At 45.4% G+C, this 16,237-nt stretch overlaps 1 protein-coding gene across 7 annotated transcripts in view; it reads right to left on the reverse strand.

Annotated features, from left to right (window-relative positions):
• The window catches only part of APBA2 (amyloid beta precursor protein binding family A member 2), a 121,079-nt gene that overhangs the window by 64,927 nt on the left and 39,915 nt on the right, over positions 1 to 16,237 (reverse strand). The gene's annotated exons all lie outside the window — the stretch shown is intronic.

The raw sequence follows: 16,237 nt of genomic DNA on the forward strand, positions 1-16,237 counted from the left end.
CATCATCAGAACAACATGCATCCACGCCAAGAAGAATGAGGGCACATGGAGCTCCAGGAAAAGCAGTCAAGGGAGGCACCGGCAACTCGCCAGGACACCTGCCTCTTCCCAAGAACCCACCGGCTCCTTCCTGACTTCTCACTCAGTTTGGGTAGCCCAGGTGACCAAGACAAATGGTCGTAAGATCAGGTTGTTTGCTCTCAAGAAGAAAACGAGCAGCTTTCATTAAGAAGACATAATGGGCCGGGCGCAGTGGCTCAAGCCTGTGATCCCAGCACTTTGGGAGGCCAAGACAGGCGGATCACGAGGTCAGGAGATCGAGACCATCCTGGCTAACACGGTGAAACCCCATCTCTACTAAAAAAATACAAAAAACTAGCCGGGCGTAGTGGCGGGCACCTGTAGTCCCAGCTACTCAGGAGGCTGAGGCAGGAGAATGGCGTAAACCTGGGAGGCAGTGAGCTGAGATCTGGCCACTGCACTCCACCCTGGGCGACAGAGCAAGACTCTGTCTCCAAAAAAAAAAAAAAAAAAAGAAGAAGACATAATGAGGACCGATGAGGAGGGATGTTAACTCTTCCCAATCTAAATCCATGGCCCCTCAAAGACTAACTTGGGTCCCTTCCCCTTCAGGCTTATCCCATCCTCTCCCTCCTCTTCCCCTTCAAACCGAACAATGCTTGCAGAGGAACTGGATGTGCAGGAACCATCCAGTCTGAGCAATGTGCAGGAAAGCTCAACAGAAGTCCCCAGCATGGCAGGCTGGAGGGCTCAAGAGAGGGGACAGCACTGCTCGGCCATGGCGGGAAGAGGACAAAGGGTGCAGCTGCAGCCTGCAGGTATTGTGGGGTGACAGGGCAGCTGCAGAGACCTGGCAGGACAAACTGGGAGAGGGCCTGGACCCCGTGCCCCAGACTCTGCACTCTATCCCCCAAACCACACTGCTATGGCTTTAATACGTCCCCCAAAGTTCATGTGTTGGAGACTTAATCCCTAATGCAACAGTGTTGAGAGGTGGGACCTTTAAGAGGTGATTAGGTCATGAGGGCTGTGCTCTCATGAATGGATTAATGTCTCTATCTTGGGAGGAAGTTCTTTATTGTGAGAGTGGGTTTGTTATAAAAGTGAGTTCAGCTCTCTCCTGCATTCTCTCTCACTCTCCCTCACCTTCTCACCTTCTGCCTTGGGATGACACAGCAAGAAGGCCCTTTACCAGATGCTGACACCTTGACCTTGGACTTTCCAGCCTCCAGAACTGTCAAAAACAAATCTCCATTCTTTATATAATCACCCAGTCTCAGGTATTCTGTTATAGCAACAGAAAACAGACTAAGACATATGCAGAGTCACTGAGCAATTTTCAACAATTTTTCTTTTAGCCCTGTCTCTCTGGGCCTGGTATGGGGACAGAGGCTAGAGGCAGGGAGATGACTGAAAAGGTTATTCTATCCGCTAGGGGAAAGCAAGGGGCTAGCATCAGGAAAGTGGCACAGAGGACGTCCAAAAGTTCGCTTAACATTCTATTTTTTTTTTTTTTTTTTTTTTTTTTTTGAGATGGAGTCTTGCTCTGTCACCCAGGCTGGAGTGCCGTGGTGCCATCTCGGCTCACTGCAAGCTCCACCTCCTGGCTTCATGCCATTCTCCTGCCTCAGCCTCCCCAGTAGCTGGACTACAGGTGCCCCCCATCACACCGAGCTAACTTTTCATATTTTTAGTAAAGACGGGCTTTCACTGTGTGAGCCAGGATGGTCTCGATCTCCTGACCTCATGATCCACCCGCCTCAGCCTCCCAAAGTGCTGGGATTACAGGTGTGAGCCACCACACCCGGCAACGTTCTACTTCTTAAGCTAAGTGTTTCCCCAAGTGTTTGTCATATTCTTTAAACTGTACTCTTACATTACACATTCCTTTTTGCTTGTATGATAGTTCAATTATTTAAAAAAACATATTCCAGTAGTCCAGTTAAGAGCTTGCACACTTGAAAATGCTTAAAATGGTAAATTTTTTATGTCTATTTTACTGTAATTTTTAAAAAGAAAAAAAAGGAGAGCTTAAACTAAGTAGAGAGGACAGTGGAGAAGTGGCTCAGCGAGCACCTTAGGTGGCAGAAGCAACGGAATCTGGGCTCAGATGGGAGCAGGGAGTGAAGATGAAAGAGGAGCTATCAGTGACCCTCAGCAGTCACTGCCCGGACTCTGATCTTGCCTTCCTGTACCTCCTCTTCCCCTGTTGTCTCTTTAGTTTAGGCCACAAACTCAAGGCCTTCCATATTATATCCCCCAGAGCTCCCAACACAGCACCTTGTTTGTAGTAGTACCCAAAACACATCTTGTTATGAGACTGAGTGTACCAGATAGTCACAGTTACAGCAGTATGAACATTCCCAAAAGAACGGAGGAGGAGGTAATTATTTCATCCAGTCCCGACACTCAGAGTGTGGGCACAATTACTGATGGAGCCACATGCTTCCAACGTGTGAATTCACTCCAAGGACACTTGACGTCGAAAGAAGCGATGCTTACTCCGCCACCTGCACAGGCTTTTCCATGGCCGTGTCTCAAGAGCATCACTAGTAGCGGAACGATTCTCAGCACTCTCCCTAGAGTGGCCCACAGACAGCAAAGGTGTCCCACACCAGCAAAACTGTCACTGAGAAGGACCCTGCAGGGCCTGTTACCCCATTCCCACACCCTGAAACTGGCAGGACAATTCAAAAGAGCTGTTCTCCAGAAGAGAACAAGCGGCCAGCACTCACCAAGACATCAGCGACCCAGATGCATCAGAGGACACATCAAGAACACTGAGCTGCCTCAAAGACCACACACAACTTGACACCAGATTTCTTATCTTCACAGAGGACAGCCAGTCACAAGAGACAGGTTGCGTCCCAACTCTCGGACACAATCACCAGTAACTACATTCCTCAAGATGGTCTCTCAGAAGCACGTGCTGGATGCAGCGGCTAACACGCAACCAGATGTCCACGTCTTAACTGTCAGGACAGCAAAGGGCAGATGGTACATCACTGGCACACGAGCACACAGCTCCCATTCCTCACATATCGGTGCCGTCTCTATGGCATCCCTGTACCTCGCCAGGCTCTAGACACCAAGCTGTGCGCACTGAAGGTATGTACATCCTTGTTAGAGAACGAACTAAAGTACACAGTACTCTTGCTATCTTAACTTCAAATTCTCCGTCATCCGCGGGGATAAAATCTGTAATGTGCACATAGAAATATGTATACCAACACTAAATAAAATATTCTCTAGGCCAGTATAAGACATAAGGACTAAAATACACATTACAATAACATGGAACAGTCCCGTTTTCAAAAACTGTCCAAGTTTTCAAAAATGAAAACACTGAGGACACTGTAGGAGAACTACAACAGAACCAGGAGTTTATTTTCCACTGGTGTTTCCCACTAGCTCTCCAAGCCTTCAAATGATTTCAGAAAAATTTATCCCAGATGTGTAACACCACCACAACCATGTAATTTGGACTACAATTACTCAATTCATCACTTACCACTGCTTCCTATACTTTTTGCATTTCTTTCTCTTGAACTATTTAGGGGGATTTCATTTTTATTTTGTAAAAATAATTGTTAGAGTCATTTTGTTTAGTTAGGAAGTAACGCTTTTGTGTCTATAAAATGGCTCTGATCTCACACAGAATGATATCTTTGCTGGGTATAAGATTATTGCATTGCATCCTTTTCACAATAATTTGCTAACACTGTTCCACTATCTTCTAGCTTACAGCCTCGCAGATGTGCACTTTAATACTACTAATCAGATTCTTTTTACCTTGGTACAAAAATCTATTCCTTCTGTCTGGAAGCTGATACAATTTCCTCTCCACTCTTAGAGTTCAGAAATTCCAGCCAACTATGTCTGGATAAGGGTCTTTTTTAATTTTATAAGGGTCTCATTAATTTTATGAGATTCATTTGCTGAGCCCTTTCCGTATCAAGTCCCACATCTTTAGCTACAGGAAGATTCTTGCTATTTCTTTTTTATTTCTCTCCCTAATGGCCTTTTCTCTTCCTGGAATATCTCTGGAATTTGCCCTCCAAATCACTTCACTTTACACTCATAGCACCCATTTCATATTTTTTTCCTGCGTGGTATAAATTAGTTCCTCCATTTGACCTTCCAAAACACTAACACACTTTTCAGCAAGATGTGGCATGTGCCCTGTCTTTGCTCTTGCTGGCAACAAAGGGTTCTTAAGACACCGGTGCAGGTCTCTCAGTGAGTGGTGGATGGCTGGACAGTGTAAGATACAGTGGGAGATGATTTTATGGTGAGCTGGAGGCAGTCAGGGTGGTGATCTGGGACTTCACTGTTGAGATGTGAAGAGGTGCCTGTATTTTTTAGATACGACAGAGATAGGCTGTCCTCAGCCAGATCTGTTTGCTTCCAGGGAAAATGTCCAGCCCTCCTAGAGGCACAGGAGTAAGGTGCTCCCCTGAAACTCCCTGAGTCTCTGTGCTGCACCTGCCCCCAGCTCCAGAAGTTCCAGACTTTTCATGGGAGAGGTCAAACTTCTTCCCTTGGAGCAAACAAATCCAGTCACTGTCTAGAATCCTTTATTCCTTACACAGAAATATTTAACCCATGAGAAAGTTTACACATACAAGGTAGGGAGCAGCTTCGTGCTCCCCATGATGGTTACCCCAGTGATTTTCAAGCTTTGTTACCCATTAAAAATCCTGATGCCCAGGTCACACCTCATACCAATGACCCTGGAATGTCTCAGATAGGAACTAGGCATCAGTAGTCCTAAACGTTTCCCAGGTGATTCCAATATACAGCAAAGTGTGGGCACCAGAGCTTTACTTAGATAACCCAATACCCTTTCTATTAAATAGACCATTCCGTTTCTCACGTCTTACAGTGACCAAACATCTCAACTTTAACACTCAAAGTCTCATGTCCCAGGAAACCCTCAGTTCCAGAGGAACTGGGATGGCTGGTCACCCTGCATGTCATACACTAATTTTTTTTTTTTTTTTTTTTTTTTTTTTTTTTTTTTTTTTTGAGACTGAGTCTCGCTCTGTTGCCAGGCCAGAATTCCTGTCGTGTGATCTTGGCTCACTGAAACCTCCGTCTCCCAGGTTCAAGTGATTCTCCTGCCTCGGTCTCCCAAGTGGCTGGGACTACAGGTGCGCGCCACAACGCCCAGCTAATTTTTTTTTTTTTTAAGTAGAGATGGGGTTTCACCATGTTGGCCAGAATGGTCTCGATCTCTTGACCTCGTGATCCACCCGCCTCAGTCTCCCAAAGTGCTAGGATTACAGGTGCGAGCCACCGTGCCCAGCCATCATACACTAAATTCTTACATAAACTTAGATCTGTCCCTGGACTTTCTAGTCGATGTCATTTCCATCTGTCCAGAAACAGTACTATGTCATTTTCATTATTATGACTTTAGAGCGTATTTTAATATGACATGAGGCAAGTTCTCTCTCATTCTCATTTTTTCATCTTCCCCTGCTATTTTCACATTTATTCTCCCAAAAGAACTTAGGAGTTAGTGGTTTCAAGTGTCCCCAGTATTCCACTGAAATTTTGGCTGGAGTAACTTTAGGTTATAAATTACTTTAGGGAATTTTTTTTCTTTTGAGACAAGGTCTCACTCTGTCAGCCAGGCTAAAGTGCTGCATGATCTCGGCTCACGGCAGTCCGCCTCACGGGTTAAAGTGATTCTTGTGCCTCAGCCTTCTGAGTGGCTGGGATTACAGACGTATGTCACCACCCTCAGCTAATTTTTGTGTTTTTTGTAGAGAAGAGGTTTTTCCATGTTGGCCAGGCTGGTCTCCAACTCCTGGCCTCAAGTGATCTGCCCCTCTCGGTCTCCTAAAGTGCTGGGATTATAAGAGTGAGCCACCGCGCCCGGCCTCAGAAATTTTTCATACTTAACAACACTGAGTCTTTTTACCCAATTTCACCCCAAAAAAATCTTCCTATTTATTCAAGCCTTAAATGCCTCTCAACAGCTTTGTAATTTTCTTTATAGCTGTAGACATCTCATATTTTTTTCTTAAATATAATATTTTTGTGGCTGTTGTGAACAGATCTCCTCTTCCTTATATATTTACCTGGTTATTGTTGGTATACAGAAGAAAATGATACTGATTTTGTAAAAATAGGTTTTACTAAGCTATTTTTAAATACTAATAGGTTTTAGTTGATAATGTTTTTCTAGGTAAATGATGTCACCTTCAGAAGTCACCATTTTACTTCCCCTTTCCAGCATGTGGTCATCTTGTCTAACTATCCTGCCTTGCGCTTCCCTGCACAGTTAACGATGGCACTAAGAGGCACCCTTGACTTACTCCTCATTGTAATGAAAATGCTTTCACTTTACCAGGGCTGAACCAGGGGGAGACAAGGGAGACCCCAAAACCTCAGCAATCAAAATAAATAATAATTTAATGCAATGCTTTAAAAATAAAAATTAATACAAAATAAATCCATGATGAACAAAATATCAACATTTTAAATGAAGATAGGATTGGTATTCTTGATTTTTCCTGTTGCCTCAGGCTGCAATATGTGGCTTGGCTGTGCACTGGTAATGATCCCGTTTTTCACCATGACTACAATGCCAGCACTGGCTAACGGCAGCTCTTTTCCTGAGTTTGACACCACAGACATTCTGATCCAGTTCTCTTTCCCATGGGTACAAAGGGTGAGCAACCCACAGCAGCTGCCCAGGAAGGCAGTCACATCTTCAAAGACTCCACAGAATTACACTGAACCCACCGGGGCACTATTGGTGTAAGACAAAGAGCCCGCCTGTTAAAGATGAAGACTGAAGGTCCTCGTTTCAATTCAGACCTCTGTTTACTGTGAGGCCTGGGGCAAGATATTTAATAGGGAGATGGCCTTCCCCTCCTTAGGAAATTGAAAATGACAGTATGTGCCTGCAGGGCTTGAAGTGAGTTAAAGAAGAGAGTAACCAGTGCAGGCCTGAACTCCATAAACACTACATAAAGGGAGTTAAGGGAAATGTCAATGAAGTGGTCCGGGAGAGGATGCCTGATGAGGTGAATGTCTTAGATGGGAACAGGGAACTCTGCTGACACAGGTGGCTGGGAGTGGCTGTGGCCAGGTGACACGGTCCCTGGCTGTGTATGCAAAGTGCATCTCTGCAATGGAATACGGGTGCATCTTGGAGGGACTGCGGAAAGCAGGGAGAGGTCCCTGTGGAAAGCCAAGACGTACTCCTCCAATGCAGTGATTCGCTCACTGTGGTGGGCACAAGGCCCCCCTGGAGAGTGTGCAGGTTCATGGTCCAAGATTCCAAGGTGGTGGGCCAAAGGCCAGGTCCAGAGCTGCAGGTGGCTCTCATGTCGGAGGTCCAAAGACTGCACGTGAAAACTCTGCTCTAAGTAGAGGCTTGCAGGTCTCTGGTGACTGCCCAGGGAATGGATCTGACCTCCTCGTCAACAAATACAAGGCCCTCCCCTGGTAGCCTAGGCCCACCACATTCCAAGCCTTCTTCCCCTACTCCAGGGGATGGAGAGCGAGGACAACTGTCCCCAGCTTCTTCAAACAAGGGCAAAGGTGGGTGGCCTGGCAGGACGGGCCTATGCAGAGCACAGCAGATAATTCCCAAGCCACAAAGGTAGGGTGTGGTCAAGGGGAGGTGAGAAGGAAAGGTGGGCAAAAATGTAGGCAGAAATAAGTGCTTCTTTCAAAGAAAGAGTTCTCCTACTGGATTTCTGGTATCTCATTTAGTTCACTAAAAGCATACTCCTGCAAGGAACTAACACATTGCCTTTTGCACAGAAGCAGTTTGCAGTCTGATTAGATAAAGAATTCCATTTAAGACACCTCAATGTGTAAGCAACATTTTCAGAAAGCCCTTTAGTGCCTGAAGGAAGGTCCCACATAGCTGCCAAATTCCAGCTTTCTGGGCTGCCAGACTCTCAAAACTTCTGGTCAAAAGATCTCCAATTACTTTAACTGCATACTCCTTCTAGGGATACAACTGTTATATGGGGACAGCTGCCCTGTAGGAGGGCAAGAGAGAGCCACAGATATGACTAATCATCTAGCACATCATTTGTGAAACTGATGTGGGCAGACTTCTGTACTCAGAGGGTGACTGCTTCTGAGGGCACATTACTTCCCAGCACCGAGCACTACAGTCTGTTTTGTTCAGTGTTCTCAATAGGAAACAGAGAAGAATGGAGGACCACTCGCAGCTGTCCCACCTGGAGAAAGTCGGTGTTCATTGGGTGGTTTCTTTCTTTCCAGTCTTTTATCTGTGCATCTCTTTTGCATAGCTGAGACCTTACTGTAAACACAGATCCATGTTGTTCTCTTTTAACATGGGGTGAACAACACAAGCTCTCCATAGGTATCGTTTTAATGGCTACATCCTATTTCCCAGCTGAATAGGTATCATCTGACCACCACAGACTGAATGTCTGCATCCCCCCACAAAATTCACATGCAGAAATCCTGACCCCCAGTGTGATGGCATTAGGGGGTGGGGTCTTTGGGGAGTGATGAGGTCATGAGGGTGGAGCTCATGAGTGGGACTGTGCCCTGATGAAAGAGACCCCAGGCCGGGCACAGTGGCTCACGCCTGTAATCCCAGCACTTTGGGAGGCCGAGGCAGGCAGACCACAAGGTCATGAGTTTGAGACCAGCCTGGCCAACATAGTGAAACCCCATCTCTACTAAAAGTACAAAAAAAAAAAAAAAAATTAGCCAGGCATGGAGGCGTGTACCTGTAATCCCAGCTACTTGGGAGGCTGAGGCAAGGAGAATCGCTCAAACCTGGGCGGTGGTGGGAAGAGAGAGAGAGAGAAGAACCCAGAGAGCTGCCTTGCCCCTTTCGCCATGTGTGGACACAGAAAGAAGACGGCCACCTATGCACCAGAAAGCAGACAGACCTCATCAGACACTGAATCTGCCCATCCCTTGATTACAGACTTCCCAGCCTACAGAACTGTGAGAAATAAATGTCTGCTGTTGGAGCCACCAAGTCTATGGTGTTTTTTGATATAGCAGCCTGAGCTGACTAAGACACTAACTATTCCCCTGCTGAACGCACATTATGTCCTGGTTTTGCATAATAAGTAATGCTGTTTATTCTGTGTTTCCCTCATAATATACTATAGGCGTTTTCTCTCCTCCCAGAGCCTTTATCCAGGACCCTTTGAAACTGTCTTTGCTACATACAGTGACAATCCATGGCCCGGGTCCTCAGAGGAGCCCAGGAGGGAGTTAACCGTCTCTACAGTGGGGGCTGGGGGCTTTGCACTGCAGAGCATGTATGCAAACATACTCAGGTCCTTTGCTTCTAGTCAATCATATTAAAGATAAATCCTGTACAACACACCATCTGGAAAGCAATTCAAATGTACAGGAGAAGCATGATTACCTGCTACATGTCCAAGAAAATGAGTCCCCATGTCCAGACTCAATTAATTCTATAACAGCACATAAATCAATAGGAAATGCGGCCCCCGACACCGTGCTCACCACTCGCCTCCTGAAACATCCTAATGAGATGTGGGAAATAAAAGCTCATTGTCAACAATAAAGGGCTCCAGTGTCCTTATTCTAAACCATGTTTTTCTTTTGCACGGGAAAATAGCATTAGCTGGTGCTTAGAAGAGCTGGTAATATAGCAGACCAGATGAAAAATAGCTATTCAGTGACCACAATACAGGCTGGGTGAAAACGTATCATACAAACGAGAAAAAGACTCAGCCAAATTGCTCCTGACACCTATCTTGTCCCCCATTTGGTCTCGCATGTTGTAAAGATAATATTATTTTGTTCCTTTAAAATATAATTTAGTTGCTTTCACTATACACGACGTGGGTTTGAACAGTCCTGGAGAATGCTTGCATGATCAGTCCAAGCATTTCAGACAAAAGTCACTGAATAAGTATTTCACTTCAAGATCACAGTATGGGATGTGTTTCTCTTTGGAAAATGGCAGTGAAATGGACAAAAATATTGAGCACACACCAAACCTTCAATAACAGGATCCTAGGTAAATCAGTGTTAGCATATGCACAAGACAGTTTTGTGGTGTCTGAAATATTTACAAAAGGCTTAGCATGTAATATGCATTGTTATGATTTATTCACAACCAAATAAACATAGAATCAACTGTGAAGAGATGCATTAAGACGTTAGCAAGGGCTGCCTTCGAGTGATGGGACGATGGTACCTATTTCCTTCCTCTCGTCATTCCTGGCTACAGTACTTCTACAGACAAATAACATAAAAAAGACAAGCACCATGGACTGAAAGCCCTCTGCAGCTCGGGAAGCCTTGGGCAGCCATACCTGTCAGGTGACATTTCTGTGGTGGGAAGGATGTTAAGTCTCAGCAGCCCTTGGAAGAGGCCTGGGGTTAATGTCAGGCCTAACTTCTTCCTTCTGGGCACTGAACATGCTGGGACATCTGCCCCACTGTATCCTCATCTCCAAATAAGCAAAAGGTGATAATCTGCCCTTTAAATATCATTTAAATTGCTGTCAGACCTTCATCATCAATACTAGTCTCCAGGAAATGGCATTTTCAATATCTCACAATGTAGTCCGCACCTGAAAGCAGCATTAATGCCATAACAGGAACAGAGTAACTGTGTGCACTTCTGGCCCGGCAGGTATTTGCTGTTCTTCCCAGGTTACAGTAAGAAGTCTACTCTCTCCCACAAGAACTTCTGGAAATAGTGGTGCCTTGGCAAAGTCTGCCTCTGCATGTCATGTTTGCTCCTGGATGCCTTTAGGGGAAAAGCGAGACCCAGATAAGAGGTCAACTGAACACAGAACATTACCAGCACTGACCTTTTTCCTAACATGCTGGAGAAAGGGGCGCAGCTTCTGCAGCTGCCAGGACCCTGTGTGAAGAAGTACACTGCTAAATACCCCCTCTACCAGATCCATCCTCACAGACAAAGATGTCTGTCACCCCCAGAGAAGTGGCCACAAGACTCAAGGGGGAAAAATCTGTTTCTGTTGGTTGCCCTGTGATTTTCACATTTTTCTAGTCATTTCCAAGTGCACGCAGCACTGTGTAGTTTTAAAATAAGCCACAGCCATGTTACGGCTGAATCATGTCCCCTCAAAATGCATATGTTCAAGTCCTGATCCCCCGTACCTCAGAATATACTTTGTTTAGAAATAGGATCACTGCAGCCAGGTGTGGTGGCTCACTCCTGTAATCCCAGCACTTTGGGAGGCTGAGGTGGGCGGATCACAAGGTCAGGAGATCGGACCATCCTGGTTAACACAGTGAAACCCTGTCTCTACTAAAAATATAGGTGGTGGCACGCACCTGTGGTCCCAGCTACTCGGGAGGCGGAGGCAGGAGACTTGCTTAAACCCGGGAGGCAGAGGTTGCAGTGAGCCGAGATCAGGCCACTGCACTCCAGCCTGGGCAACAGAGTGAGATGGAAGGAAGGAAAGAAGGGAGGGAGGAAAGAAGGAAGGGAGGGAGGGAGGGAGGGAGGGAGGGAGGGAGGGGATTACTGCAGATATAATTAGTTGAGATACAATAATTTGGGTAGGCCCTGACCCAACAGGACTGGTGTCCTTTAAAGAGGGGAACTGTGGAGACAGTCACACAAACAGGATGAAGGCAGGGCTCTAAAAGCTAGGGAACATCAAAGATGGCCAGCAAACCACCACAAGCAAATGGAGAAGCATGGGACCGACTTTCCCTCACAGCCCTCATGAGTCAGCAGGCCTGATGACACCTCGATCCGGGACTTCCAGCCTCCAGAACTGAGACAGTAAGCTTCTGTTGTTTATGCCACCCAGTCTGTGGATTTCTTACAGCAGCCCTAGCGAACTAAAAAAGTCCATAAGGATCATGTACCCTTTATTCAAAGTTCAGAGTTTCCTTGTTTTTCATCTGGGAAATTCTCCCACATGTAATCAGGAATATTTTTTCACCTGGGATCTAACTATTGTTTCCACCATTGGTCCCTTATTCTTCCATATACATTTTAGAATCCCATTATCAATATCTATTTTTTAAAATCCTGCTGGAAATTTGATTGGGATTGCAATGAATCTAGAGGTTGATTTGGGGAGAATTCACAACTATACTGAATCTTCCAATATATAAATACATCTTTCCATGTAGTTGAGTCTTTGATTTCTCTCATCAGCATGTCTTAGTCTCCAGCACACAGATCTTGCATATTTTCTTATTTATACATATTTCTTTCTTTTTTGGGGGGATGCTATTGTAAATGATACCTTTTTTTAATAATTGCTTTTTATTTTTTCTGAGACAGGGTCTCGCTCTGTCACCCAGGCTGGAGTGAAGTGGCACAAATATGGCTCACTGCAGCCTCAACCTCTGGGAATCAAGTGATCCTCCTGCCTCAGCCTTCTGAGTAGCTGGCACTACAGGTGTGTGCCACCATACTCAGCAAAATTTTATTTATTTATTTATTTATTTATTTAGTAGAGAAGAGTTCTTACCATATTGTCCAGGCTGATCTTAAACTCCCGGCTCAAGGGATCCTCCCACCTTGGCCTCCCCCAAAGTGTTGAGATTACAGACATGAGCCATCACACCCAGCCTACTCATTTCTTACACTCATTTTTCTTTTATTCAGGATCATTTCTATTGATCTACTTAGAGCTAACTTAGATTTCTTTCTTCTGTCATACACATTTGCTTTTGAGCTCATCCAGTAATATTTTTACTTCATTCTAAAATTCCTATTTTTTTCTTTTTTGTTTATATTGCTCTGCTGCAAATTTCTATGTTTCTATTAATTTCAGAAGTATCCATCTTTTACCTCATGGAACATGGTTATAACAGTCACTTTAAAGTCTTTGATAATTTCAACATCTATGTCACCTCAGGGTTGACATTTGTTAATTGCTTTTTCCCTTGAGAATTGCTCCTTTAAAAAATATTTTTAATTGATTGACTGAAGGTCAGATTTTTTTTGCTTCTTTGTATCCCAAATAATTGTAGATTGCATCCCAGACCATTTTAATATGTACCTTTTAATGCTGATTGAAAATGCTGAATGAGAATGTAGAGAATGTTGATTCTCATGTGTCTGCTTCACCAGGCGATCAATCCACTCAGGTTCGGAACACAAGCTCCGGCTCCCCTTCATCAGGGGATGGTGCTAATGTCAGTGCGGTTTCAAAACCCTTTGCTGTGCTCTGTGAGTTGGCTTCAAGCACGAGCTATTCACGGATTAAGTCTGGGACCTGGGCCATGGTTTATATTGCAGCTTAATTCCAAAGCCTTTGCTATGGTTCTCTGGGTATGTCCCATACATGGAGTTGGTTCAGAAACATAAATAAATCTTCTTTTCCAGATTTCCCCTCTCCAAGATTTCTTCCATATTCTTCTACTACCAGATGCCCCTTTTCCTGGTTCCTCTGCCCATAAAGTTGGGGCTCTCTCAGAGTTTTAGCCTAACACATCACACTCTCATAGTTTCTTGCAACTGCAGCCCCTGCTGAGGGCAAAGCAGAAGGAGAAAGGTAAAAAAAAAAAAGGGGATTCTTCCACCACCTTTATACAATAACTGGTTCCTCCACCCACAGAGCTGGATTTTCTCTCAGGCTTGTAGGTGCTACTGCTCTGGGTCTAGCAGGGCCAGGAGAGAGGAAAAGACAAAACAAAACGGGGATCCCTCCTACACTTCGGCTTGCAGGTTCCTCTTTTCAATTCCCTGGCCAGAAAGACGGGTTTCTCACAGAGTTCTGCTGCCTCTGCTCACCGCGCTATTTCCCAAATCAGTCAGTACTCAGATCAAAGAAGGGAAAAACCCAACCACAGAAACTCAGTTCTACTGTGCTGGGCCTTCCAACTGTAACCCCCTTCCCAATGGGGCTGCTTTTCATTCTGTTCAGAGTTTTGAGTTCTAATCAGTGAGCGGAATGGGCACTAGTGGGCTTACTCCATCCTGGACAGCACCGTATGTCCTCCGTTGATCTCTTTATAGATTTTGGGACGTACATTAAGTCAAAACCTGCTTTTATTTCATTCGATTCATCAGACACATGTCAGTGCCCATCAGTGTTCAGCTAGACCTGACATCATCAGCAGGAAAGGTCACACCACACGAAAACTGGCGGGCTCTGGTTTTAGGTCTAAACCCCAGTCGGCTGCTAGAATCAACCTGGGGAGTTTTAAAAAATATATCAATTCCTGGATCCTGTCCCAGCTCCATGAGGGCAGAATTTCTGGGTGAGGAGAATTTGGACACTCTGGGTAGCTGACATGCAGCCAAGGCTGAGAACCACTATAATGAATATGACAAAAATGTGAAGGGTCCATGGCCCCATCATCTCTCAGGGTTCACAGTTTCTGATGGGGAGCTGGATGCCAGGAGGATAAGGAGGAACTGAGTAAGGATCGGGAGAGTCGTGCTGTTAAGGGCTGGCCTGACAGCCTCTCCTCCACCACTCCCTGCTGCAGGTATCCCAGGTCTTTGTGGTAATAAGACGTGACCTTCTTTAATAACATAAAACTTCAAAGGCCCTGTCTGATCCCCTCCCAGTAATCTCCCTGGTGGGCCTTAGGGAAGCAATGCAACTCCCCAGCAGCAACCCTGATACACACACACAAACACACACACACACAGAGCTCTCCCTTCTCTTCACACCCTGACATGTGGCTGAAATAAGGCTGCACGTTCAAAGGACACTTTCAAGGTAGCATATCTCCCCACCTTCATCTTCTTCCTTGATCAACAATAGTAAATCATTTCAAGATCCTTCTAAAAAACGCATGTGCCGGGTGTGGTGGCTCACACCTGTAATCCCAGCATTTTCGGAGGCCAAGGCAGGCGGATAATGAGGTTAGGAGTTCGAGACCAGCCTGGCCAACATGGTGAAACCCCGTCTCTACGAAAAATATAAAAAATTAGCCAGACGTGGTGGCGGGCACCTATAGTCCCAGCTACTCAGGAGGCTGAGGCAGGAGAATGGCGTGAACCTGGGAGGTGGAGCTTGCAGTGAGCGGAGATCGCGCCACTGCACTCCAGCCCGGGCAATAGAGCGAGACTCCATCTCGAAAAAAATAAAAAATAAAAAGACAGTATGCTGAAGAGGTGATTAGGCCATGAGGTCTCTGCCCTCAGGAATGGATTAATGCCATCATCCAGGGAGAAGGCTCCTCATGGAGGTTAAGTTCAGCCCCTATCTTGTATCTCTGTCTCTTTGCCATGTGATGTCTTCTGCCATGCTATGAGGTAGCACAAAGGCCCTCACCAGATGCTGGCACCATGCTCTGGGACTTCCCAGCCTCCAGAACTGTGAGCCAAACACACTTCCTTTCTTCAGAAATTACCCAGTCTGTGGTACTACATTATACGAGGACAAAATGGAGAAACACCCTCTAACAAGGAGAGTCAAGGGTCCCAGTCACTCCGGCCTGATTTCTTCCGGCCCCACCTAACTCTGGCTGTCTCTCCCTGCCTGCCTCAGGTCCTCACCCACAAAAGACATGAAAAGACCCTCCTCTCCTGAAAGGCCTGGAAGCTGCCCCTCTAATTCCAAAAAACCCTCGGAGGCACTGGCCATGGTGATGGGCAACCTGTAATCTCACACAACGATTCAGATCATCCTTCTGGTAACTCACCCCAGCCTGTTTGCCTGATCCCTAGAACCATCTTTAACCTTCTGTACACGGTGGCTACACACCCACCCAGTCCATAAGCCGATGGAGGCAGGGGCTGCATCTCATATTTAAGTGTGCTCTGGCGTTACCAAGAGGGATTCAATGATAGCTGCTAAAAGGGTAAACATGAAACTCAAATACTGAAATTAAACTCAACTGGATAAATTACAGGTTACTCAATCACTTTGATAAATGATTATCTTCTGAATAAAAAATCTCCCAAAAGATGTCTTTAAGTAGCAAGTTTCTCCTAGCTTATTTTAAACAATTAACTTTTATTTTAAATAATTTAAATAATTTAACTTTATTTATGCAAAACTTTTCTTTTTTCTTTTTTTTGGAAACAGGGTCTCACTCTGTCATCCAGGCTGGAGTACACTGGTGTGATCTCAGCTCACTGCAACCTCCACCTCCCAGGTTCAAGCAATCCTCCTACCTTAGCCTCCAAAATAGCTGAGATTACAGGTACACACCAGCCTGCCTGGCTAATTTTTGTATTTTTTGTAGAAACAGGGTCTCACCATGTTGCCCAGGCTGGTTTCAAAGTCTTAGACTCAAGCGATCTGCCTGCCTCTGCCTCCCA

This window comes from Chlorocebus sabaeus, chromosome 26 (assembly GCF_047675955.1).
Source record: "Chlorocebus sabaeus isolate Y175 chromosome 26, mChlSab1.0.hap1, whole genome shotgun sequence".
Lineage (NCBI taxonomy): Eukaryota > Metazoa > Chordata > Mammalia > Primates > Cercopithecidae > Chlorocebus > Chlorocebus sabaeus.